Below are 27,338 nucleotides of genomic sequence, written 5' to 3'. Positions count from 1 at the left end.
GGGCCAGCCTCGCCATAAGGTTAGGAGGCCTGCTGGGCGGGCGCCAGGGAGGGAGAGAGAAGGGTATACTGTGCTAGATGGGGGCGTCTAACACTACCTCAGAGCTCCACTGTTCCTCTCTCTCTCTCTCTCTCTCTCTCTCTCTCTCTCTCTCTCTCTCTCTCTCTCTCTCTCTCTCTCTCTCTCTCTCTCTCTCTCTCTCTCTCTCTCGGTCTCTCTCTCTCTCTCTCTGTATCTCTCTCTCTCTGTATCTCTCTCTCTCTGTATCTCTCTCTCTCTGTATCTCTCTCTCTCTCTCTCTCTCTCTCTCTCTCTCTCTCTCTCTCTCTCTCTCTCTCTCTCTCTCTCTCTCTCTCTCTCTCTCTCTCTCTCTCTCTCTCTCTCTCTTGGGTTTTTCTGAAGGTTAAATGACCACCTCTCTCCTTATAATCATCCTCCCATGTCCTTCCCCTTTCGGGCTGCCTGCCTGTATATTTATCTGTCTGGTTGTCCATATTACAAAAACATAGTTTTCATAATACATTTGAATCCAGTGATTTTGTATGAAAAATAACTTTTGTTTGCAGTGACTTATGTTCTCGAGCCCGACGTGGGTGTTAACAACAAAACCTTTTTATTTTATTTCATACATGGTTAAAACATATTCCTAATACTTGGAATTTGGAGCATTTTATCAGGCACAAAAAGAGCTGTGATGCAGGACCACTGACAGTGGACACGAGGCTGTTAAGCGGCAGCTGAGCGATGCCTCATGTATTCTGAGTTTGTTCATTGCGGACTGTTAGAAGCTATATAAGTATGATATAACGGACTTGTTGTATAGATGAGCTCAGTACCACGAAGGTACAAGAATATGTGGGCTTCCAGCTTATCGCACAATGCAACAAAGATGTAACTTTTTTATGGTTAATTATCTAAAACAATCAGTGCTAATTGAGCGCAACAATACTCACTTAAGCGACACAATCATCCAGCTGCATGATAATTTATTATTATTATTATTATTATTGAGTTGTTTACATAGAAGAGTAAAGGAGACGAATATGTGTGACTCCTGAGGCTCCTCCCTCCCACAGCCTATCTTGAGCCTTATCCTATTAGTATTCCTTAGAGCACGACCCGCCAGCCGGATTACAACCAGTCCCAGTACTACTGCTGGAGGAACACGGCCGAGGAGGTAATGATCGGCGGTGATCATGTAGCGGACACCAGACTGGTTTGTGAGGTAGTTGGTTGGTTGGTGGAGAAGGGGAAGGAGAGGAGGGGAGGAGAGGAAAGAGGGGGGTGGGAGGGGAACTATGGGGATGGGAGGGAAGGAATGGCTGGGGGGGACAGACAGTTTTCAAGTTAACCGGAAATACCTTATCCTCAGAGAGCACAACCCACACCTCCGCTTGTCTTGGGGGTAGAGTGAGAATTTTTTATTTTTGCTGGTTTAAGGGGTTCAGAGCGATGCCAGACTCCGGACCATTCAAGCCACGAGTGCGTGTGTTTGCACTCGTGGCAAACACACGCCACCTAGTTGTTTTGTGGGAGTCGAGATGCAGCTCCGGGGCCCGCCTCGTAACTTTCGATCAACTGGCTGAATTTTAACACATGTGCGTGCACGTGCGTATGTACGTGAGTGTGAGTGTGAGTGTGAGTGTGTGTGTGTGTGTGTGTGTGTGTGTGTGTGTGTGTGTGTGTGTGTGTGTGTGTGTGTGTGTGTGTGTGTGTGTGTGTGTGTGTGTGTGTTACCTTTAACAACTAGTATTTACCTTTCCAACTGTCGGTCGTCTAACGCAACGACTCCAGATTCCTTTGTTTCTCGTTGTATTTACTTATGTAACTAAGGCTGGAGGTCGCCTCTTAACAGTTACCTTTCTAGTTTGTTCCACTTGCTCACAGCCCTAACACTGTTGAGGTGTTCCCTCACACTCTGGCACTCTTCCCTCACACTCTGGCACTCTTCCCTCACACTCTGGCACTCTTCCCTCACACTCTGGCACTCACCCCAGAGCGCCTCTCCTCCGTCCATATCTCCTTACTTTACTACTCTAAATCTTTTGCCTATTGAATCAATACCCTGGAGTATCTACTATGACCAGATCATGTGCCCTCTATTACCGCTTTCTTCCAGTGTCGTTAGATAGCACCCGCCTCAATCTGTCTCTGTAGCTCAGCCGCCAGATTCACGAAGCAGTTACGCAAGTACTTACGAACGTGTACATCTTTCCTCAATATTTGACGGCTTTGGTTACATTTATTAAACAGTTTACAAGCATGAAAACTTCCCAATCAACTGTTGTTACTGTTATAAACAGCCTCCTGGTGCTTCGGAGCTCATTAACTGTTTAATAATTGTAAACAAAGCCGCCAAAGATTAAGGAAATATGAAAACGTTCGTAAGTACTTGCGTAACTGCTTCGTGAATCTGGCCCCAGGTCTCTTAATTCTGATCGATCTTGTGGGGCTTCTAGCGTCTTGTACGCATCCTGGTCGGGTTCCTGGAGGATGTGGTGGTGTTGGTCAGCATGCCGCCAGCTGCTGGAGCTGTTGTTACGTGTGCCCACTGAGATACTGTACCTTCCACGTCACGTCTGTTCTAAGAGCCTTTATCCTTGCGTTACTTGTTATTTTTTTTTTTTTTTTTTTTTTTTTTGAGATATATACAAGAGTTGTTACATTCTTGTACAGCCACTAGTACGCGTAGCGTTTCGGGCAAGTCCTTAATCCTATGGTCCCTGGAATACGATCCCCTGCCGCGAAGAATCGTTTTTTCATCCAAGTACACATTTTACTGTTGCGTTAAACAGAGGCTACAGTTAAGGAATTGCGCCCAGTAAATCCTCCCCGGCCAGGATACGAACCCATGACATAGCGCTCGCGGAACGCCAGGCGAGTGTCTTACCACTACACCACGGAGACTGTAAAGTCATTTGGCCTCGTTACTCCTGTCTACATCATCGTGACACTGCATTTATATGTATTGAAGTTAAGTAGCCACATGTCCCCGATGGCCTTCATACTCCTCATAAACTTGGCAACATCAGCAACCACTCACTCAATATCAGTCTTTTGATGACCAATTCACACACTAGAAAATGAAGGGACAACGACGTTTCTCAAACGTTTCTGACGACGTTTGACGTCACAATCGACTTGAGAATGGTCCAGGATGGACCGAAACGTCGTCGTCCCTTCACCTTCTAGTGTGTGGTCTGGTCAACATACTTCAGCCACGTTATTGTGACTCGTCGCCTGCAATATCAATCTAGTTTCTCAGCTGTGCAATTTGTATACATCACAAATAGCATGAATCCCTTACCTGAACCTTGTGAGAGTCTGCAAATGACATTACGCCTATGCAGGCGATGAGTCACAATAACGTGGCTGAAGTAATTGACTTGAGAATGGTTCAGGACGGACCGAAACGTCGTCGTCCCTTCAATTTCTAGTGTGTGGTCTGGTCAACACATTACGCCTACTTACGCCTATGGGAGCCGGTCGGCCGAGCGGACAGCACGCTGGACTTGTGATCCTGTGGTCCCGGGTTCGATCCCGGGCGCCGGCGAGAAACAATGGGCAGAGTTTCTTTCACCCTATGCCCCTGTTACCTAGCAGTAAAATAGGTACCTGGGTGTTAGTCAGCTGTCACGGGCTGCTTCCTGGGGATGGAGGCCTGGTCGAGGACCGGGCCGCGGGGGACACTAAAGCCCCGAAATCATCTCAAGATAACCTCAAGAAGATACTTGTAAAGCAGTTGTTTACCCAATTCAATACTCCGCCTGTCACTTCAGTCTGGTTCTATAAGTTATACAGCAGCTTCTTACGTTAGATCTTTCTTGTTAGAAAGATGCTCAAGTTGACATTCATAAAGGCCATTCGTACACATTTTGAAAAATATAGAGTGATGAAGAACTCAGAGTATTGATTTTTCTAAGGGGTGTTCATGCTTAGAAAATTTATTGTCATTATTTCAATCAAATTTGTAGTCGACGGTGTAAAAAGATTGTAGTCGACAGTGTAAGAAGTTGTAGTCGACAGTGTAAACAATTGTAGTCGACAGTGTAAACAATTGTAGTCGACAGTGTAAACAATTGTAGTCGACAGTGTAAACGATTGTAGTCGACAGTGTAAACGATTGTAGTCGGCAGTGTAAACGATTGTAGTCGGCAGTGTAAAAGATTGTAGTCGACAGTGTAAAAGATTGTAGTCGACAGTGTAAACAATTGTAGTCGACAGTGTAAACAATTGTAGTCGACAGTGTAAAAGATTGTAGTCGACAGTGTAAAAGATTGTAGTCGACAGTGTAAAAGATTGTAGTCGACAGTGTAAAAGATTGTAGTCGACAGTGTAAAAGATTGTAGTCGACAGTGTAAAAGATTGTAGTCGACAGTGCAAAATACTGTAACATTATGTACTGTGACTTAAAAGGCTCACGGTACTGGGAGAGACTATCGTAAGATCCACACACGACTGTGTCGAAGGAAACAGTAGATCAACACAGTTTGTAAACAAGTTAATAATAATTCATTCTTGTCGGGGACAGGAAGCCTGTATATATAGGCTTGTATCTAGATTTCTACACGGTCGAACTACTGACAATCCCCCAGGATACAACCAAACAATAGTTGCCCAACTCCCGGGGTACCTATTTACTGCTAGGTGAACAGAGGCACTAGGCGATTGGAAAGGTACCCAATCATTTCTATCCTGCCGGAGAATCGAACCTGTGATCAACGATTATGACTGGCGAAGGAGGCAGACGTGTGTTCACCGAGTGATCCCAACGAAGGTTAGACAAATATGAATGTTTGTGTGAGGATAAACAGAGGAACCGTCTGGCAAGGACGCCCCGGCCTTCTGCGGGTTAGGTTGTTACTGAGGAGGAGACGGGAGGAGCGCCGCGGGCTTACAGCCTCCAGCAGGCGACGACGGGGCGGGAGGAGTCGAGGTCGTCGTCTGCTGGGAGGTGGAGGAGGACGGTAAGGGTCTTTGTGTACACACACTCACACACACCTGCTGGCGCACAGTGGTGGAGGAGCGGAGGCGAGGAATGAGAGAGACTGTGGTGGAGCTGGGGTGAGGAGTGTGGGAGACAGTGGTGGAGGAGCGGAGGCGAGGAGTGAGGGAGACAGTGGTGGAGGAGCGGGGACGAGGAGTGAGGAACACTGGGGAAGGCCACTCACCCCCCGGTAAGAACAGTCTGGGCGCCCCGGCCAAGATAAGCTTCGGCACAAGGATAATTTTTAACAATGTTCACAAGGAAAACAACAAATGTAGGATTAAATAGTTTATTTCAATATACAAGCTAACGAAAACAGTGCACATACATTCATGCTTTCATATTTTCCTTAATTTGAATAAATTATTTTTAACATTGAAAAATAATACATTTTTGTAACAATATGGAGAACACAAACACACAACATGGCGCCCCCTAGTACGTGACGCCCCCTATCACGTGACGCCCCCTAGCACGTGGCGCCCCCTAGGATGTGACGGCCAGGGGTAACTGCAAGAGTAGCTGGTACTTCGAGCAAACCCCTGGCAGTCACCGGGATATCAAATTTAAGAATCCGAGAGAGAATAAGACATCTTTCTTGTCAGGAATCTTTATAACTTCTCGACCCTTGCAACTGTTCTCCCTCCCCTCCCCCCCACCCTTTCCCTACCCTTCCTCTAGTACTGGAAGTCAGACTACGGTAATCCCCAGGATTATCGTAATGTAATCCCAAGAAATACCGGGGAAGACTAGGCTACAGGATCCGTAATCACCACTAGTGTTCGAAATCCTAATTTATCCGATATCAGACTGGCTAAGTGGACGGCCGGGTGATAGACTGGCTGACAGGGTGGCAGACTGGTCGGCTGGCAGGATGGTCGGCTGGCTGTGTGGTCGGCTGGCTGTGTGGTTGGCTGGCTGGCAGACGGGTTGTCGGTGAAGCGTTGACTGCCAGGAAATTTCAATGAAGCAGTAGAGAGTTATCCTGAACTGTTACTGCCGTTCACTTCCCCCCCCCCCCACTTGCCATGCTCCACTACAGCAATACACCACCACACAGCCATGCTCCACCACAGCCATGCTCCACCACACAACCAGCAGTGACGACAATGTCCACCATAGTCCCCCTGGCGGCACAACACTGATTATTCCCCGCCGTATTTTGATGTTATCTATAGACATCGTCGCCTAACCAATGACGTCACATACAAACACCATTGTCTAACCAATGACATCACATGTAAACACCATTTGGCTAACCAATGATGGCTCTGCAAAATCGTAACTTAAATCAATTGCTTTATTACGTTAAATTCAATACACAATAGCTGAGTCATCGTGCAACGCTACCAGGCAACCAATCATCACACTGCCTCGTCATGACGTCATAAAGCTTCCAGCCAATCAATCATCACACTGCCCCCGTCGTGATAGTCTGACAGGCAGACAATGGCGGTATTCGTAAACATTTGAACAGTCGACATTGTTGTTCCACTCGCAGTACAGTTTTTGCCTCCGCGGGAGGACGGTCGTCAGCCCAGACACCATTTGATGGTTGACTGGTAAAGATTAAGCCAGCCAAGAGGTGGCACGGGCATGAATAGCCCGTTAAGTGGTGGCCCTTTTGAGCGATTTCCAGTATCAGTAGATGACACTGGAGATCTGTGGAGACACCATCTGGCACTACTGGTTACATACAGTTATTGGCTTATTTTTGGGATCACATTTTCGGTGTTAGATGCTACAATAAGTGTTTTATTTTGTATAGATTTGTTGCCGGAGCCGTGGGTAACCTGCCATGGTGTTGTTGTTGTATTATCTTATGAAAGGTGTCTGTTCTGGCTTAGTTGGAACCGCTCTCGCGCAGCCGGACTTGTTCTCACTCAGCCGGACTTGTTCTCACTCGGCCGGACCTGTCTTCACTCGGCCGGACCTGTCCTCACTCGGCCGGACCTGTCCTCACTCGGCCGGACCTGTCCTCACTCGGCCGGACCTGTCCTCACTCGGCCGGACCTGTCCTCACTCAGCCGGACCTGTCCTCACTCAGCCGGACCTGTCCTCACTCAGCCGGACCTGCCCTCACTCAACCGGACCTGTCCTCACTCAGCCGGCCTTTCCCTCACTCAGCCGGACCTGTCCTCACTCAGCCGGCCTTACCCTCACTCAGCCGGACCTGCCCTCACTCAGCCGGACTTGCCCTCACTCGGCCGGACCTGCCCTCACTCAGCCGGCCCTTCCTTCACTCAGCCGGACCTGTCCTCACTCAGCCGGCCCTTCCCTCACTCAACCGGACCTTCCCTCACTCAGCCGGCCCTTCCCTCACTCAGCCGGACCTGCTCTAACACGCCCTCTTTTTGTTAGGAAAATATACTCAATAGCTTTCTTTCATCTTGTCTCAGTGACTCAGTCTGTCGTAACAGATCCGTCTCGTCATACTGTGAAAATATTTACAATTACTCAATAGACCGTCGCTAGACGGTAGAGCTACGGTCTCGCTTCTTGCAGGTCGGCGTTCAATCCCCGACCGTCCAAGTGGTTGGGGCACCATTCCTTCCCCTCCGTCCCACCCCCAAATCCTTATCCTGATCCCTTCCAAGAGCTATAAAGTCGTAATGGCTTGGCTTTTTCCCTTGATAATTCCAAATTCAAATTTATTTCCCCCATTTAGCTATAATTTTCACAATTCTGAAATAATTTACAAATGTAAATGAATATTAGTTGCATTAAACTAGTATACATGAGCAGACAGGTCACTAAGCACACATCCTGCCTGCAACCTGTTGAAGACTTGGGGTCCTGGGAGTTACGGGCTCACCATAGCCCGTGCTACTTGGAACTTTTTGTTCCAAGTAGCGAATCTTAAACAACAACAACAACCTGGGAGTAAGGGAGGTGTTTCCAGCTGCCTCCACACCATCTCTCGTGTCACGCGGCTTTATTTCTCTTCTCGGTCTGCGTGTCTGCTGTATACTTTTGTATATACCATATACTACTCTATATACTCTTTAGTGCTCTATTTATACTCTATTTTATATAATTTATACTGCTCACTTTTTTATTTTTGTTTTTATTTATATATACAAGAGTTCTTACATTCCTGTGCAGGCGATGAGTCACAATAACGTGGCTGAAATATGTTGACCAGACCACACACTAGAAGGTGAAGGGACGACGACGTTTCGGTCCGTCCTGGACCATTCTCATTCTTGACCTGGTCTGGTCAACAACATCTTACATTCTTGTAAAGCCACTAGTACGCATAGCTGGCGTACTATTATATATAAACGCTATTATACAAGTGTGAAAACACGTATTCCAGACATCTTCATCATTAAGTCGAGGAAAACGGGAATGTTGACACAGTTCCTTGACCAATGTCAGAAAACTGACGCCGGTCAGGGAACGTAACCAAGAACTCCCTCTCTCCTCTTGATGACCTCCACAAGGCCCTGCCCGCCTCTCACTCTAATGCCACCTCTGGCACTCTCAGCCCCCCTCATCTTGGACCCATACTTAGCAATGTACCAAGGTCGCTCGGGACTACGCAATCACCAACGCATGACCTGACTCTGTAAGTCGTGGACTGAGGCCGACTCTAACATTTACTCTCGCATAATTTGTTTTTCTCTGACATGAAAGATTTATATTAACTTATGCTGGAGATATGCACAAGATTATACTAGTGCCTGTGGGCCCCAGAGACTGCACGGGGATGAGAGTGAGTATGGATATGACCAGAATAAACTGGTGATGACCCGGGCGTTGAGCAAGGTCGCCCGCGCCCCCATACACCCGCAGGTAATGTGGGCCATAGTAAGTCTTGTATACAATGTTTCTGCTTTGTTGGCGTCACGTAGGTAATGATATGTAGCTTCATATATTCATTATGCTATGGTATTACATAGCTTTCCCGGCTTGGTGCCTTCTTTTGATAATTACTTATTAATTCTGCTGAAATCGAACCTGGGTTTATATAATATACATATAATATATATAACACCTTGGGCACCCGCCTGGACCATCGGTCCCTAAGTATTGGTGTTGTTCTGCGCCTTGCAGCCCCTATCTCCACCGAACACCGGTATATTTGCGGCCATGCGTCGGCAGACCAATACGGCAGCCATGGTCTCATCTGTCGTGAGACACAGGGAAAGATTGCCAGACATGAAGCAGTCAATGACATCATCAAGAGAAGTTTGGCTACAGCTGAGTGTCCAGCACAAAGGGAACCCCAGTTGTGCAGACCTGACAACAGCCAAAAACGCCCAGATGGAGTCACCCTTGGGCACGCACCCCACTCCGAAGAGCTGGATGAGGTCTTCGAACAGTGGTTGTTATATATGTGTGTTTTCTGTAAATTATTACACAATGTAATTAAATTAATAATAAAAAATAGAGGTGGTAGAAAAAAATATTAAAGCGTTCAGTGAGAATTCACAAGGTCTTCTTTGAATACACTTTATTTTCTTCACCGAGGCTATGGGTCCTTACAATTGCACCAGAGGTAGTACCCATATATATATAATATATATATATATATATATATATATATATATATATATATATATATATATATGTCGTACCTAGTAGCCAGAACGTCCTTCTCAGCCTACTATGCAAGGCCCAATTTGCCTAATAAGCCAAGTTTTCATGAATTAATTGTTTTTCGGCAACCTAACCTACCTAACCTAACCTAACCTAACTTTTTCGGCTACCTAACCTAACCTAACCTATAAAGATAGGTTAGGTTACGTTAGGTAGGGTTGGTTAGGTTCGGTCATATATCTACGTATATTTTAACTCCAATAAAAAAAAATTGACCTCATACATAATGAAATGGGTAGCTTTATCATTTCATAAGAAAAAAAATAGAGAAAATATATTAATTCAGGAAAACTTGGCTTATTAGGCAAATCGGGCCTTGCATAGTAGGCCGAAAAGTGCGTTCTGGCTACTAGGTACGACATATATATATATATATATATATATATATATATATATATATATATATAATTATAATTGTATTTATTTTGTATTCATTTTTTAATTGTTTATGTCCTTGGCTTGACAAGGGTGGGAAGGCCTGGTTAACCACCCCGCTGGGGGGACACGCACCACGGACAAGGAGTCGTGGTCAGCGAGGACCAACACATGGACACGGCCCCAGGGTAGAACACAACATACACCAATATGCATTCTGGCTTTTGTGTTCAAAAAGAACCCAAGAAAAAGATACATGTTGATGCAAACACACCTTGCAAGTGAACTGAGCGGCGGTGGAGATGATGTAATGGCTTTTACTTCACGTGTTAATTAAATGCAAAAGGTAAAAACTTTAGGGGTTAGGGTGGGAGGTGGGTGAGTGGGGTGGGAGGTGGGTGAAGGGGTCGGGGTTGAGAGCGGAAGGGAGGTGTTGCCAGCCGTGCCTGGCAGTCTGGCTTCCCCCGTGGTGGTAGGCGGTGCTGGTGTTCCTCGCTCTTGTGTCTCTCGCCCTCTCCCTCCACACTCTACCTTAACTTACCGAGGACATTATATTTAATCACAGGTAAGACTGCTGCTGTACCTGCAATGTTTAGTCTTTACAGCGCTTCTCCGTTGACCAAGTGCTCTATATTCCACCACCATGCCCTGTTTATGGCTGTACAGCGCTGCATGTGAACATTTGACCTGTCACTGTAACCTGTCCCCAGGCCAAGGATTCAACAAGCATTTACTCACCTAATTACGAACTTGTCCATCTTTTCTCACTCTTTTGGCACCTTTGTTTACAGATATTGAAAGTTTATGAGCATCGAAACTTCCCAGTCAAATGTTATTATTATAAACAGCCTCCAAGTGTTTCGGAGCTCACAAACTGTTCAATGTATGTAAACAAAGCCGTCAAAGATTGAGAAAAGATGTACAAGTTCGTAAGTACTTGTGTAACTGCTTGACCAATCCGGCACCAGGTTCACTAAAGCGGCGGCCGTCCGGCGGCCAAAGATGCATTCATTAATTTTTATACGTACTGTGTATTTAAAATAAGTTTGCTCTCATATAAGTAATACTATTTTGCATTCGTTATATGTATATTTAGGCGTAGATTAGAATGTTTAGATTCTGTTGTTTATTTGTATTCCTAATACGCGGGGAAGCATTTGCAGCGTTGCTACTGTATCAGAGGTCGTCACTGAAACACGGTTCAAGAAATGCTCGAACATCATCAGTTGTGAGTCGTGTGAGAACCGTTTGTCATTCATAAACAGGGGTTGGAGGTTGGTGACTGGATTATCGAACATATGACCTTTATCGATGAACAGGTTGCTGCGTGAGGACCGCTCACAACTGATTACCCTCCAACTTGTCTCAACCAGTGAGTCCTTCCCTTCCTGTGTTCGAACAGCCGCTCTAAATACTTCACCCACGTACTTGCTTATCTTGCTTATCTCAATATTGTTTCTTGCTTATCTCAATAAACATACTTGAACTTGTACAGGACAGAGCAAGGTGAGCCACGAGGCTTGGAGAAGTAGATGCCAGGGTAGACGGTAGAAGTAGTCTACCGGAATAGACGCGAGGGTGATTTAGGAGTGTTGAGAACGCAGACACAAACCTGGGTGTCTGTAATGTGACGAGAGACAATGGGAGGAAGCTAAACAGAGAGGTGTGCCGTAGGGAAGTACTCGGCGTGAGGTTAGTAAGTAGAATGAATATGAAAAAAGATTGTTGTTGCTATTTATATTGTTAGTTATAAAAGTAACTATGATAAGAGGTCTAGAAGTGGAGAGGCGCGCACCACCTTACCCTTGGAGGGCCAAGCCAGCGTCAGCAGAGTTTAACGACTGCACATTTTCTGGTATTTTGTTCCATTAAGTGACTTTTTATCCGTTGCTGCACTCTCCGGCTCCCGTTAGGTGCTCGTCCTCACAGCCCTCCCGTTAGTACCCGAGGGTCACTACTGGCCTCGATGGGGACAATTAAGGCGACTCCGGCTTGTCAGAGCTCCAATATTGTTCATGGAGGTTTTTTCCGATTGTATATTAACGTGAAGTAATGTCCTGGCATTGACGGTTTCGTTCGGAAAGTTGTTGTTGTTGTTATAGATTCAGCTACACGGAACAAGTTTCAAGTAGCACGGGCTATGGTGAGCCCGTAACTTACTTGGCACAGGAGCGGGGCAAGTAGCACGGGCTATGGTGAGCCCGTAGTGGACTTACCTGGCACAGGAGCGGTGCTGAGTTCGGGAAGGCTGTTGCATAGGTTTATCACGCTACTAGGAGAGGAACCCGGTGGTGCCCGGGGTAGTATGCATCTTTCCCGACAACCCCCAATTCTTTTTCCCTCACCCGTCATCCTCCCTCCCTCATAATCTTCCCCTCCTCCACTCCCTCTCCTCCCCCCCCCTTCACCCCCTCCCTGGGGGAGTGAGTAGCAGCGATATTTACGCAACTACTCCCTTGTTTGTCTTTATGACCTACATGAACTGCTTAATTGTACTGTGGCCCAGTCTTCTCCCTAATCTTTGTTGGATTTCCCAGAGAAGCTTTTGGGATATGATTTTTCCTCTAACGTTAGCCGCACCTCATATTTTATTTTCTTGCTAGTTTAATAAAATGTTTAAGACGAGTTTCTCAAATCTAACCTAGTATATATAATATATATATATATATATATATATATATATATATATATATATATATATATATATATATATATATCAGAATATTGTTTATATGTAATAATGTTTAGTTGATCTATTTTAAGTTTTGTTATATTATCTGCTGTACTTATGAAAGGTCTACATCTCTGGGCTTGACTTAGTTTTGTTAAGTTGTTAAAATACTGGTGGTGGTCATGTTGCCTGCCACCCAACCCTCCCCCTAGTAGCTCCTCAACCCCAAACAATATAGTGTACGAAAATGTTTAACACAAAACTCATTTTCTCTGTCGCAACATTTCCATGCTAAGTTACACTTTTATTTATTTCATTAACGTCCTGTTATTTTCGTGTTGTTTCTAGTGTGTGTCGGCCTTGGTCAGTACTAAGGCTGACACACTAGAAACACACACAGGACCTTCGAGCCAGGCCTCGGGCCGGGCTTGGGGAGTAGTACAACTCCCAGAACCCCATCAAGCAGGTATCAAGCAAGCAGTACAAACGTATTGTTTTTCCGTGTTGGCTAATTTAATATTCTGTTCATCAAAGCTCTCATCAACCAAATTAAAAACTTATGTCTTGTACGCTCGCCCCCATCGTAGAAGCGAGCCGAGGAAGGTGGTAGTGGAGAGGAAGCCTCGAACTCTGCTACTGGCACGATCAACACTGTGTATCATGTAATGAGCGCGGCAGCCTCTGGGGTTGACGAACAAAATCTATCATTTCCCTTCGTGTCGACATCCACTGTGCTCCACGTGTTGTCTTATTACCGATTAATAAGACAACACGTGGAGCAAGATCAACTTCGGCACAAGTCGTCTTATTACCGAACCTTCAAGCACTTGCAACACCAGATTTTCTTGTCATGTTTGTATTAAGTGCCGACGACCGCACATGACAACAGTCGTGTGTTGACCTGGCGTGGAGAGGGGCACCTGGCGTGGAGAGGGGGGACCTGGCGTGGAGGGGGACCTGGGGCGCACATGTGGCAACAGTTGTCGGAGCACAAGTCTTGGTGTCCCCTCAACCTCTCCTCCTACAAAGAACGTCGCTTTCCGCTCGTATGCGTTACATAAGGCCAAACATTGTCGTACTAGAAAATGGAAGCGGCTGGCGAAAGTGACGTACTGTCCCGTTTTCTGTTTTGGGCACTTTAGAGGACACTTTACCTTGACCGTTTTCTTGCCGTTGGGGAAGCCTTAGGAGGACGGGCTGGTGCCCTGGCCTCATTGTCACAGGTCAACACGCACCTTATTGTCAACAGTAACATATGACGGGAAACTTAAACGACTTTATCCATCCCAAGAACACTAAATAACAGCTTCATAAAATGTTTAATATTTTTTCTGCTTGAACCTTTTCTTCAATATATCACGGAGAGGAAAGCGCGGGCACCAACACGTTAAGATCGGGCATATAATTCACGTTTTACCCCTGAAAAAAAATAAACAGCGTCGATGAGTTAGATAGAAAAAAAATTCTTGCCCCTACAACAGTTCGTTCCTGTAATCTTGGTCTGAGAAAAGTTCGCTGTATGACAGTTATGGGTACCGCTTGCGCGCGCGCGTGTGGTGTGTGTGTGTGTGTGTGTGTGTGTGTGTGTGTGTGTGTGTGTGTGTGTGTGTGTGTGTGTGTGTGTGTGTGTGTGTGTTAAGGGGGGGGGGGGGAGTGCTAACAACCTACTTGGGTTTGCTGGGTTGAGTTTCAGCTCTTGTGCTCGAGACTCTTGAGTTATGGTTTATCTAGGGCAGCCACTCCCCCTCTCTCTCTCACGCCTTCTCGTAGCTGGCCTTGAAACAATATATGAAGTTTCACTCCACTCTCGCAATTCTCTCCACTTTTAAACTTTGACTCACCGTCGTCACCATTTGGGCTGGTTGGTAGAACGTCGGTCTCGCTTCATGCAGGTCGGCGTTCAATCCCCGACCGTCCAAGTGGTTGGGCACCATTCCTTCCCCCCTGTCCCACTCCAAATCCTTATCCTGACCCCTTTCAAGGGCTATATAGTCGTAATGGCTTGGCGTTTTTCCTTGATAGTTCCCTTCCCTTCACTGTCGTCACTTTCCGCGGTGAAGGCTCTGACCGTCGTCACTTTCAGCGGTGAAGGCTCTGACCGTCGTCACTTTCCGCGGTGAAGGCTCTGACCGTCGTCACTTTCCACGGTAAAGGCTCTGACCGTCGTCACTTTCCGCGGTGAAGGCTCTGACCGTCGTCACTTTCCGCGGTGAAGGCTCTGACCATCGTCACTTTCCGCGGTGAAGGCTCTGACCGTCGTCACTTTCCGCGGTGAAGGCTCTGACCGTCGTCACTTTCCGCGGTGAAGGCTCTGACCGTCGTCACTTTCCGCGGTGAAGGCTCTGACCGTCGTCACTTTCCGCGGTGAAGGCTCTGACCGTCGTCACTTTCCGCGGTGTAGGCTCTGACCGTCGTCACTTTCCGCGGTGAAGGCTCTGACCGTCGTCACTTTCAGCGGTGAAGGCTCTGACCGTGGTCACTTTCCGCGGTGAAGGCTCTGACCGTGGTCACTTTCAGCGGTGAAGGCTCTGACCGTCGTCACTTTCCGCGTGTTTAGGCTCTTCTTGTCTTCCTTATCGAAGGTTTTTAATGTAATTTGTCTGTAAGATATTTATCCTGTCTTAATATATTACCTCCCTTATTTGTGACTTTTCTTAAGGCTATTATCTGATCTTAATCAATGATCATCGTCTTGTAGTTTAGAGTGAGGCTGTAAGGTCATCTTGAGGTTATCTTGAGAGTAGATTGAGCTTCTGCGTGAGAGTAGCAGAAAGTTCGAGAGGAGTTAAATTAAGCTGGGTTAGGTTTATTTGGTTTAGGCGAGGTTAAGTTTAGCTGGAATAGGTTTGATTGGTGTTATTTCCAGCAAAACATTGTTGGGGAGCAGGTGGGGGGGGGAGAGTTGTGGTGTGTGGCCCGGGGAGCCGGGTGGGCCATGGCCCCGGGGGGGGGGGGGCGCAGAGCCGGGCGGGCCATGGCCGCCACCCGCGGTGGTCTTACAATTATATCAGACCAATCCTGGAGTATGCAGCTCCAGCCTGGAATCCATACCATACACAAGACAAAGTTAGAGAACATTCAGCGGTATGCCACCGGACTCGTAATGGAAATGAGAGGTATGAGCTACAAGGAAAGGCTACAGAAGCTAAACTTCACGTCCCTGGAAGGTAGAAGAGTAAGGGGAGACGTGATAACCACCTCCAAAATTCTCAGGGAGGAATTGATAGGGTGGACAAAGACAAACTCTTCAGCACGGGCGGGACACGAACAAGGGGACACAGGTGGAAACCTAGTACCCAGATGAGCCACAGAGACATTAGAAGGAATTTGTTCAGTGTCAGAGTAGTTAACAGTAGAGTAGTGACGTGGTGAAGGCTGACTCCATACACAGTTTCAAATGTAGATATGATAGAGCCCAGTAGGCTCAGGAATCTGTACACCGGTTGATTGACAGTTGAGAGGCGGGACCAAAGAGCCAGAGCTCAACCCCCGTAAGCACAATAGGTGTGTCACGTGACGCGCCTCCTGCTGTCCACCAGTGACCAACCATCAAGTGACAATCAATACTGTTTCTCTCCGTTTGTGCCGGTCGTGTGACGCTTGACCATGCATGTGACGCCTGGTCCAGCGTCACATGAACCTTCTATCACAAAGCAGCGTGACATTTACTACCTATTCAGCGTGACCCATAATTTTTTTCTAATTTTTCCTGCCTCGATTAAAGGACAGTGAATGAGGGAGAAAATTATACCGTAACACATGCTATACTAATGCAACCCGTTCTCGCAAATTTAATAAGTCAATATTGACTTATTAGTTGCGTGCATAGGTGACACACTAAACATAATAGTTTCCCTTGAAAAGCTTCATAGAAAACGCCGACCTTATCTAACCTACTTAGTATGTTAAAATAAGCATCTTATAGCTTCGTAATTACAATTGTTACTTAACCTATTATAGGTATAGGTTAGGTAATAATTGTAATTACGAAGCAATAAGATGCTTATCTTAACATACTAAGTAGGTTAGGTAAGGTCGGTGTTTTCTATGAAGCTTTTCAAGGGAAACTATTACGTTAAGTATGTCACCTATGCACATATTTAATAAGTCAATATTGACTTATTAAATTTGCGAGAACGGGTTGACTAATCAAATGAGACAATTCATAAATGGTTGTATATTTATAACTGGGAAGTTTACGATGAAAACAGTACGTTAGTTACACTTCACAGTAACAGCCCAGCACGTAGACAATGCCATTATCACAATCACAAAAATCATTCGTTAACAACTTCTACAAATCATTGCTGGACTAAACAGCCGTATAGCAACCTAAATCAGTTATTTTGGGGGGCATAAAATGTTTAGCGAACAGTCTGGTGATATGTTGTGAAGACAACATGAGGTTAATTTTAGAGCCCCAAGACATATATTGTCAAAATTTATATCACAAAGTTGGGAAGGTGAGACGATTAGAAGTAGAACTAATATAAACTACTCATACGGTAAATATGTGCGAACACCTATACCGTATAACATCTATAACACCACACCTATGCAGAGTGTGTGCGAACACTCTGCACTCTACGTATACAGATTATGGGAATATCACGGCTCAAAGTCACTTCAAACGCAGAGTTCATAAAACATCATTCCGATTTCAATTGGACTCAGATTGCCCGCAAATCTATATCTCTTTGACAGTAGTTTCTTCATAATTCAAAATATCTAGTTAGAGGTCTCCCTCTTCACGCATTGTTACCCTGTCCCGTAGGCCTACACTATTATCCAGCACCATCATTGCTCTATTACTATACTTTATTATTATACTTAGGTATACAGTATACCCAAGTCATAAAAGTATTTGTGTGTACGTCTGATACCATACTACTTGTGTACAGGAGGAAATTTATGTGTATATCTCAGAATGTTCGGTAATATGTTTATTGTTTGTGATGTGTGTGTATATATGTATGAACACGTTGTACTGAACGGGGTGAGAATAGCTTGAGCTACCTCATCCCTTTGTGTGTATTTTACCTCAATAAACTTGTTTCAATTTCAATCATTGCTCTACTACAACACGCTAGTTTAACCAAAGAATGACCTCCACTCCGACCTCCGCTACCCTTGCCATTCCTTCGTTAAACCATGTTAAACTGCCACTCCTTCGTGTCTTCGTTAAACACACCTGCTCATAAACTAGGGTCGTTAACCCCAACGTGTGGGGTTAGGTCCGTTTGCACTTGGCGTAAGAACGTCATTGAACATCATTGAACGTCGCGTTTATGTCGTGTTTCCCAGTGACCTCTTAGCCTCGGGGGGGGGGGGGGGATTTTAATGTATATGGAGTTCAAACTATGAAGATGGAACTTTAAATAAAGAGTTGAGAATTGTATTTATAAATATTGTTGGTTACCCCTGGTTCGACCATGTTTGTATGGGGTGGGGGGGGGGGGGGGAGGGGGTAGGAGAGGGGGGTGGGGCGGGGGTGGAAGAACCACACCTGATGGGGACAGGTAATGTGAACTTCTTCAGCTTTTTGTTATTTTGTTTCATTGTTTTGGCTTCAGTACCACAAGACAGATCTTTTTAAGAATATTTTGAGCTTTAGTTACCTAGCAGTACACATAGGTACCTGGGTGTTAGTCAGCTGTCACGGGCTGCTTCCTGGGGGTGGAGGCCTGGTCGAGGACCGGGCTGTGGGGACACTAAAGCCCCGAAATTATCTCAAGATAACCTCATGATAGTTGAAAGAAATCGGACAACTTGAAGTATTTTGTTTAAATCGGCGAGGAAAGTGTTTAGAATACGGCAACACTAAACAGTCGGGCTTTATTTTTTATGCTTTGAAAATATATTGAACAAAATTGAAATAACTAAATAAAAAGTAAAGTATATATAATGTTAGTATTATGATTAGAATTATATTGTTAAGGATTTTTTTTATGACTTATTTTTGGCAGGAAAACTCGAATGTCTAAAAGGCATTTTGGAGCTAGACGGAAATATGTGAGTTTTCCTTAGAATTTGAAGCAATTTTCACACAATGCACAACGCAATAGGCTTTATCATTCCATTGACTCATTTTTTTTTCTAAATTCTTTTTGTTTATTATTAACGATAAAAAATCTAAATTCCAGTTATAAATAATTCATTAATACAAATCCTAAATCATTATTACTACCTTTGTTATTTACAGAGGTTCAAACATGTATATAACGAAACGATAGAATCGTATTTGATATTTTCAATGCTAACAACCAAATGGTTTTGCAATATATGTTCAAAACATACTTTACCCCTGCGAACTTTGCAGATCTTCTAAACTTGGATACCATAGATTTCCAAGTTCCATTCAAGTGCAAGTTTTGCGTGACAACCGCCCGCTCTCTGGTGTAGGTCTGACCCGTCTCCACCCTCTTGTCGGGGTGCATTAGGTCATTTCCGGTTGAACCTGTTTAATTTTGGGTCAAATCGGATCTTATTTTTTTCCAGTTTTCATGATGCAATTGGTTGTACTGTGCAAGGTTAACTGACAATTATAAAGGAGTGAATTATTCTTTACTACTACAAGCTTACACTACCAACTCCGCCTCCAGCCTACACCTCCAGCCTACACCTCCAGCCTACACCTCCAGCCTACACCTCCAGCCTACACCTCCAGCCTACACCTCCAGCCTACACCTCCAGCCTACACCTACAGCCTACACCTACAGCCTACACCTACAGCCTACACTACGGGCCTACACTACGGGCCTACACCACGGGCCTACACCACGGGCCTACACCACGAGCCTACACCACGAGCCTACACCACGGGCCTACACCACGAGCCTTCACCACGAGCCTACACCCCAGCACGCAACAAAGGGCGGAGAAGAAAAGCAACAGTAGGAGGGAGTAGTTAGTAATGAGCCAAGAATGTTTAGCAAGAGGTGAACACCCTACCCCGGCAGCCAGCTGGAGGCGGCACCACTATAACCTTTCACTAGGGTCGAGGTCGCTGGTGAGCGGCCGCTTCTCAAGGCTGGTCCTCGTGTCCAGGTGGCCCTCCAGCTATATATATGCTACCCCGTGCATCACACATGAAAGGCACTGTCGCTCAAGGCCGCTGCCGGCTACTTCATTATTTGAATAGGCTACAACATTTTCTCTTATTTGTAGACTCCAGCACGCCGCTAGCAAGGCAGTGTCCGGAGGTGACATGGGACGGGGAGCGGGAAACCCCGTCTCGTCCGAACTTTGGGTAACCCCGTCTCGTCCGAACTTTGGGTAACCCCGTCTCGTCCGAACTTTGGGTAACCCCGTCTCGTCCGGACTTTGGGTAACCCCGTCTCGTCCGAACTTTGGGTAACCCCGTCTCGTCCGAACTTTGGGAAACCCCCGTCTCGTCCGAACTTTGGGAAACCCCCGTCTCGTCCGAACTTTGGGAAACCCCCGTCTCGTCCGGACTTTGGGAAACCCCCGTCTCGTCCAGACTTTGGGAAACCCCCGTCTCGTCCGGACTTTGGGAAACCCCCGTCTCGTCCGGACTTTGGGAAACCCCCGTCTCGTCCGGACTTTGGGAAACCCCCGTCTCGTCCGGACTTTGGGAAACCCCCGTCTCGTCCGGACTTTGGCTAACCCCGTCTCGTCCGGACTTTGGCTAACCCCGTCTCGTCCGGACTTTGGCTAACCCCATCTCGTCCGGACTTTGGCTAACCCCGTCTCGTCCGGACTTTGGCTAACCCCGTCTCGTCCGGACTTTGGCTAACCCCGTCTCGTCCGAACTTTGGCTAACCCCGTCTCGTCTGGACTTTGGCTAACCCCGTCTCGTCCGAACTTTGGGTAACCCCGTCTCGTCCGGACATTGGCAGTGTCGCCTCCCTCCGCCAATCTCAATGATGTTCGGGGGCTCAATATCATAATTATTCGCTTCGTTAAACACCCAGATCAAGCTCCAGATGACTGGTCAACGAACGGTTTCCACAAAGAGGACATTACCGGCCTCAAAGATGAACATTTCCCACGAGGTCATCACTGGCCTTGAAACAAGAAGTCCATGTGGTGTGGAGTGTAAGGGAGCGGACTGTGGTGACCCAGATAGTTGTGGTGGTTGGCCGGTGTGTGGCGTGCTCCTGGTCCACTTACCTGACCCTAATGTGTACACACCGCTACACCTCTACCAAGGTCCTCACACTTACCCCTTTTCTTTATTACTTTCAACCGGTATCCTTTTTGTTCGAACAAATTTGAACAAATTGTAAACATTCTACACGGCATTCTAGACCGTCGTAGACCGTCAAAAATCCCAAAACACTTATGTGTGTGGAGAGCATATCCCTGAACACTTGTGTGTTTGTGAAGAGCATATCCCTGAACACTTTGTGTGTGGAGAGCATATCTCTCAACGCCGTGGGTGACAGTATGAGGTATGACATGTACACATTCACGTACGAACACACACACACACACACACACACACACACACACACACACACACACACACACACACACACCAACCACTTGGGCTGGACGGTAGAGCGACGGTCTCGCTTCATGGTGATCGGCGTTCAATCCCCGACCGTCCAAGTGGTTGGCCACCATTCCTCGCCCGCTCCCCCCCCCCCCGTCCCATCTCAAATTCTTATCCTGACTACTTCCAAGTGCTATATAATCGTATTCCTCCCCTCCTCCTTTACGGGTTATTCATGCCCGTAAAGGGCATGAATAACTGGATTCAGCCAACTCTTGGGTGGCTTAATGCTCATCAATCAATCCCTCTTCACTCACTCACTCGCGTATGAGGACAGACACACGCACACGGCCGAGGCAGAAACAAATGGACAGAGGATCTTTCACCTGATACATTTGTTCACCTAGCAGTAAATAGGTACCTGTGAGTTACAGCTGCAACAAGCTCCATTGCAAAGATGTATGAGTTACAAATATATAGAGTAGATATGATAGAGGAAAATAGGTCAGGAGTCAATTAGACAACCTGGTTAGAAAAACGGGGTCCAAGAGCTAACAGCTTGATCCTGTAAGCACAAATAGTAAATACACTCAACACCAATATGAGAGAACAATACTGAAGACTAAGAGCTGGTACAGTAAGACTTATGAACTCTCACAGGCGATAATCTTGAAGACAGAACTGGAGGCATGAACCTTGACGTGACAGCAAGAGTGGAGACCACACTAACTGTTATGGTTATTAACGATGTAAAGCGAAGTGAGAGACTCAAGAGGTGATGGGGGTGGTGCTCTGTTGGACAAAATGAACTGGATCTTTGAAAGACTGTCCTTGGACGAGACGAGTAACTACGAGGGCGGCATGACCATCACTTCCACGGAAAGAAGAACATAAGAACAAAGGTAACTGCAGAAGGCCTGTTGGCCCATACGATGCAGCTCCTATCTATAACCACCCAATCCCACTCATATACTTGTCCAACCCGCGCTTGAAACAATCGAGGGACCCAACCTCCACCACGTTACGCGGTAATTGGTTCCACAAATCAACAACCCTGTTACTGAACCAGTATTTACCCAAGTCTTTCCTAAATCTAAACTTATCCAATTTATACCCATTGTTTCGTGTTCTGTCTTGTGTTGATACTTTTAATACCCTATTAATATCTCCTTTGTTATGTCCTTTGAAAGTGAGAGAGTTTTTCGTGGCTGTGATCGACAACTCCACAGAATGTTAAATTATAGACAAAGCACGCGTAAATATTCTCCAAGGGATGTAGATAGAATCTGCAGACTGAAACCAAACCTTCTAGCAATGGAAGATCCATTATGGTAAAATTAATTGGGAAACAATGGACTTAAGAGGCGGAAAAGAGATATGGAAAGCTTGGCTTGTTGAAGTGGTAGGGAGCAACGTTGTGATGGACACGTCAGGAAGGAAACAAGGGCTGGTGACCAGCCAGCTAGGCTAGACCTTTCCTTCACACAGAATGCGATGTACAGTGAAAACATTACCCATGACACCAACAGGAGCCGGTAAAAACTGTGTTTTAGTCTTCGCAAGGCGGCCAAAAGAGGGAGAGTGTAAGAGTAGCATACCGGAAATAGGAATACCAGTAGATCAGAATTCCTGAAGTGGATTGCATTTACTCCTCTTTGCATTTAGCTGAGAGAGAACGCAGAGGAAAACAATTGCAAGGCACAATGGACCACGTAACGGTCTGGGGCAGCCAGCAACCATCAGCTGATTTATTTCCCAGTAACTTTGGTGTTAAAATGCCCATGTGCAGAATCCGCACACTGAGCACAGCACGGTACAGAGGCCCCAGCATAGTCCTCACTGTAACCTGTGTGTAGTGCTGTGTCCTGTATCGCCGACCTGGATCCCCAGTTTTTTTAACATTTACCTGACCAGTGGTAGAATATGCAGCTCTGGTATGGAGCCCCAACGGAACATAAAAAGAACATAATAAGGGAAAGGCAAGAGGCCTCTTGGCTCATGCTAACCTTGAAATACATATTTCTAATCTTTAGTGCTGGAGTTTACAGCACGGAAGAAAATCATATTTTATCCGAAAAGACTAGAAAGGAGCGCAGAGAAAGTAGGAAAGTGAAATATTCTCAGTTCACGAGCTGAGAGGAGCTGAGCTACGAGGGCAGACTAACAGAATCATACTTAAATTTTCTTGAAGATATGAGAATTACAGTAGTAGGCATCCATCAGTCTCGGGAGACTATGGAGTTGCGCTCTGGTTGTCGGTCAGGAGTGGCCTCACCAGGGCGCAAAGCCAGCGTAGGTTGATTTGGGGGAGAAGCTGTTACCCAGGCAGCAGGTCCCCCCCCTCTCCACGGCGCCGAAAGTCTCCAATGGAAAGGCATACGCCAATACGATTGGTTCCAGCGTACAAGATTACGTACAAATTACAGCGTACCAATTACAAGAGACATGATTATAGTGTAAAATATAGAGGGTATCAGTAGGATTTATAGAGAATGTATAAGTTGAGCAACATCAGAACAAGCAGACAGTGAGGAACTTCCTCCGTGTGAAGACAGCAAGGAAGTACTATAAATTAAAAAGGTAAGATATATAGCCATATTCCAGCCACAGTTTTATATGTAGATATAACAAGAAACGGAAGAGTGGAGAGCCATTAACCGGCCGCCGGCTAGAAAAGCGAGGCCCCCCCCCCACCCCAAGATCCGAAGCTCTGTACTGTGAATATCACTATATAACAACATTGCTGTACGCACAGATAACGTTAAGTGACGGCCTCCAATACGTCAAACGTCAAGCTCCAAGTCTGCCGTCAGGTTATTATTAATGATACACGGGCTGGACGTCGACCAGTCTCTCACCACCAGTCTTGCGCAAGGCGCCTCTTATACAACTCTTACGTGTATCATTGTTTGTGTAATTGTTGACTCTCGGTCGCATGGGATGAAGTTTGTCTGCGGGTGTGTTCGTCTGCGGACGGCGCCTCTCGAAAGCTGACCTACAAATGTTGATGACCTAGCGTGTCCGCTGGGTCAGGGGCTGGAGACTGGCTCTTCGGGTCATAGGTCATGGTCAAAGATCTCAACATTTTGGTGTTAATGATGAGTTGTTTATTTTATGAATGACTTGTTTTGTTTGTACCTATTTATTACGTGTTGTATATATATGATTTACTAGTTAGTAAAGTTAATACGCGCACACATACATACATACATACATACATACATACATACATACATACATACATACATACATACATACATACATACATACACACACACACACCTAACGGATTGTCTAAATAATTTACCGTATGTTAATATTTTTGTTTACATAAATTCACTAGTCAACCCGGTGGTTTAAGTTAACTAAGGTAGTTAATATAGTTATATTTTTCCAACGAGTTGTCAAAGATGAGCAGCGACTGAGCATTCAATGGACGTCCATCACCAATGATACATTAAGAAGCGGTCCTTAGTGAATTATTCAGGCCAGACACCTGAAGGGGGTGATAATGGGAAGGCGAGACGGAGTTAGTGACCGAGTTTCATTCCCGCGGTGTAATATTGCAAGGCACTAAGAAATAAGTCATACGGGTGATATAAGAAAAAGCCCAATATAAAATTAGAAAAGGTTTAAGGATATTCAGCAAGGGGCGTGAACTACGAGGAAAGACTGCGGGAACTGGACCACAGCACACTGGAGATTAGATGAAATATGTGGGGAGACATGATAGCGACATGTAAGATTCTAAGCATAATTTACAACACATTGCTCAAAGCTTGGAGACATAGATATGAACAAGACTCAAATAAGCCACAGTTGTAAGAAAAAACTTCATTATTATTGTTGTTTATAAGTGAATACGTAAGGCTAGATAAACAATTATTGTATCTTACTCTGTACACAATATCATTTGCAAGTTTGAGAAGAAAACCGCGAGTTCATTACAATGAAACAGTTCAGGAGAGGGAGTAAGGAACTGCACATCCGTGGAAACACATTTAGGTGAACACACAGACACAGACACAGACACAGACACACACACACACACACACACACACACACACACACACACGTAGATATGATAGTGTAGATATGATAGAGCCCAATAGGCTCAGGAATCTGTACACCAGTTGATTGACGGTTGAGAGGCGGGACCAAAGAGCCAGAGCTCAACCCCCGCAAGCACAATTAGGTGAGTACACACACACACACACACACACACACACACACACACACACACACACACACACACACACACACACACACACACACACACACACACTCCAATCGAGCAGTTGAAGTACTTTATCACTGGTGACTCAATACACAGTTGAGTCAACAAAATAGAGTCGCTGCCTAAAACTGTTGACAGTCCAGTGGCGGGGCTTAAGAGCTGAGGCTCGAGCCTCAGCATCCAGGAGCGTGCACCCAGGTGGGTACACCTGCACACACTAAGGTGTGAGAGCGGCCAGACAATGTGATCAGTGGTGGCCAAAGCTTTTGAAGACTTTAAGGTATTGGCGGAGTGTCGCGCCAAGATTATTGCCGCCCCCTTGTGTTTGGTGAAAGATCCCCCGCCCTCTCACGGAGGGTGGTGTATCAGTCGACCTCAATCCCAAAGCGGCGGCCGTGAGTCAGTGGGCGCTCACACACACACACACACACACACACACACACACACACACACACACACACACACACACACAGATATTAGAAAGAATTTTTTTAGTGTCAGAGTAGTTGACAAATGGAATGCATTAGGCAGTGATGTGGTGGAGGCTGACTCCATGCACAGTTTCAAGTGTAGATATGATAGAGCCCAGTAGGCTCAGGAACCTGTACACCAGTTGATTGGCAGTTGAGAGGCGGAACCAAAGAGCCGGAGCTCAACCCCCGCAAGCACAAATAGGTGAGTGCACACACGAGCAGATGCTCGACCCTGGAAGCACAATTAGACCAGTACAACTGGGTGAGTACACTCACCAGTCACTATTACACGAGATACGAAAATTGGAACAATTCTTTCGTCCATCGTTCAAGGAACTACAATTAATTTTCTGATGATATCCATGCATATCTTAACACCTTGAGTGCCAAGGTGTTCTCTACTTCTGTCGTTGATGGCTACGTGTTGTTAAGACTTTCTCCCAGGTGAAAGTCTGCTCTCTTCCATACGGCTCACGGCATTTCCCACCATAATATCTTAAATGTAATGTAAATTTATCATTACTCGTTTAAACAAAAAATGTTTAAATGTATAGGCAGAAATAATTATAAATGTTTAGCTGTTTCTATGAATGTCTGTTATGAACCCAGGCCAAAGGGGCTGATCTTAGGATTCGTAGGATCCTAAGTAGGGGCATCCGTAGGAGCCGGATGCTTTGGTCTGGTCTCGCCTAACGTTCCAGGGTGATGTGTGATGGTATGACGGGTGTCATAGGAGGGCTGGGGGTCGACCATTCCCCCCCCCCCCATGCTGCTCCGTAAGTAGGATTGACTCCTATTGCGACAACTAAGGACTCCTGTTAAGCCTGAAATGTAGGTGTGAGTGTCTACAGTGTCGATGGAAGTTCCCGCTGTTAGCGACGTTGAATAGACGTCGATAACGTTGATACTCGAGTATGTTTTGCCCACTGAAAGAAAGAACGGAAAGAGGAGAGAGGGAAGGAGAAGGAGAGAATGGGATGGAGGGAGAGAACGGGAGGAAGGGAAAGAACAGGAAGCAGAACGGGAGGAAAGGGAAGGAGGTAGAGAGAACTTGAGGAAAATGAGAGGGATAGACTCCCATAACAAGCCCCGTGGCGAAGTGGAAACCCACTCGCCTGGCGTTTTGCTAGCTTTGTATTGGTTCAGTACCAACCTACACAATCTGGCCAAAAGACATTAGCCAAAAAGTCAAATATTCACCCCTTTTCTATCTGCAAAATAATATTCCTCTGCATACTATCTTTTTCCAGCGATATGCCAGCTATAGCTCTCGAAAAAAATGATAATAAAACTAACATCCTGGATAATTCAACATTGAAGGGGGAAAAGAATGCTTAATCTTCATCACAGACTGTGACATAAGGGGGTAGAAATAGCCTAAGTTATTCTATCCCTTTGAGATTTTTATTGTCTCAATAAACGTACTGGAACTGTGACGTAAGGAGTGGTGTTGGTGAAGGTGCTGCGGGAGACGTGAGTGGAGGAGACAAGCTGACCGGTCCTCTTGTAGCGGCCGGCTTCTCTAGGCCTAT

General features: G+C 45.8%; 1 protein-coding gene across 3 annotated transcripts in view; it reads left to right on the top strand.

Moving 5' to 3' along the window:
* LOC123747287 (clavesin-1) overlaps positions 1-27,338 on the top strand; it is a 58,706-nt gene that overhangs the window by 13,469 nt on the left and 17,899 nt on the right. Inside the window, exon 1 of one of the 3 annotated variants that reach the window (XM_045729370.2) lies at positions 10,404-10,532. The exons of 1 other annotated variant lie outside the window; for it this stretch is intronic. The gene's annotated coding sequence lies outside the window, so the exon portion shown is untranslated. Of the gene's footprint in view, positions 1-10,403; positions 10,533-27,338 lie in introns of those variants that run through there. One more of the 3 variants, XM_045729369.2, reaches the window with a different exon arrangement.

The sequence above is a fragment of the Procambarus clarkii genome, chromosome 94 (genome assembly GCF_040958095.1).
Source record: "Procambarus clarkii isolate CNS0578487 chromosome 94, FALCON_Pclarkii_2.0, whole genome shotgun sequence".
In the NCBI taxonomy this organism is placed as follows: Eukaryota; Metazoa; Arthropoda; class Malacostraca; order Decapoda; family Cambaridae; genus Procambarus; species Procambarus clarkii.
Note: the sequence above shows the minus strand (reverse complement) of the source record. Positions and strands in the feature narration are given on the sequence as shown.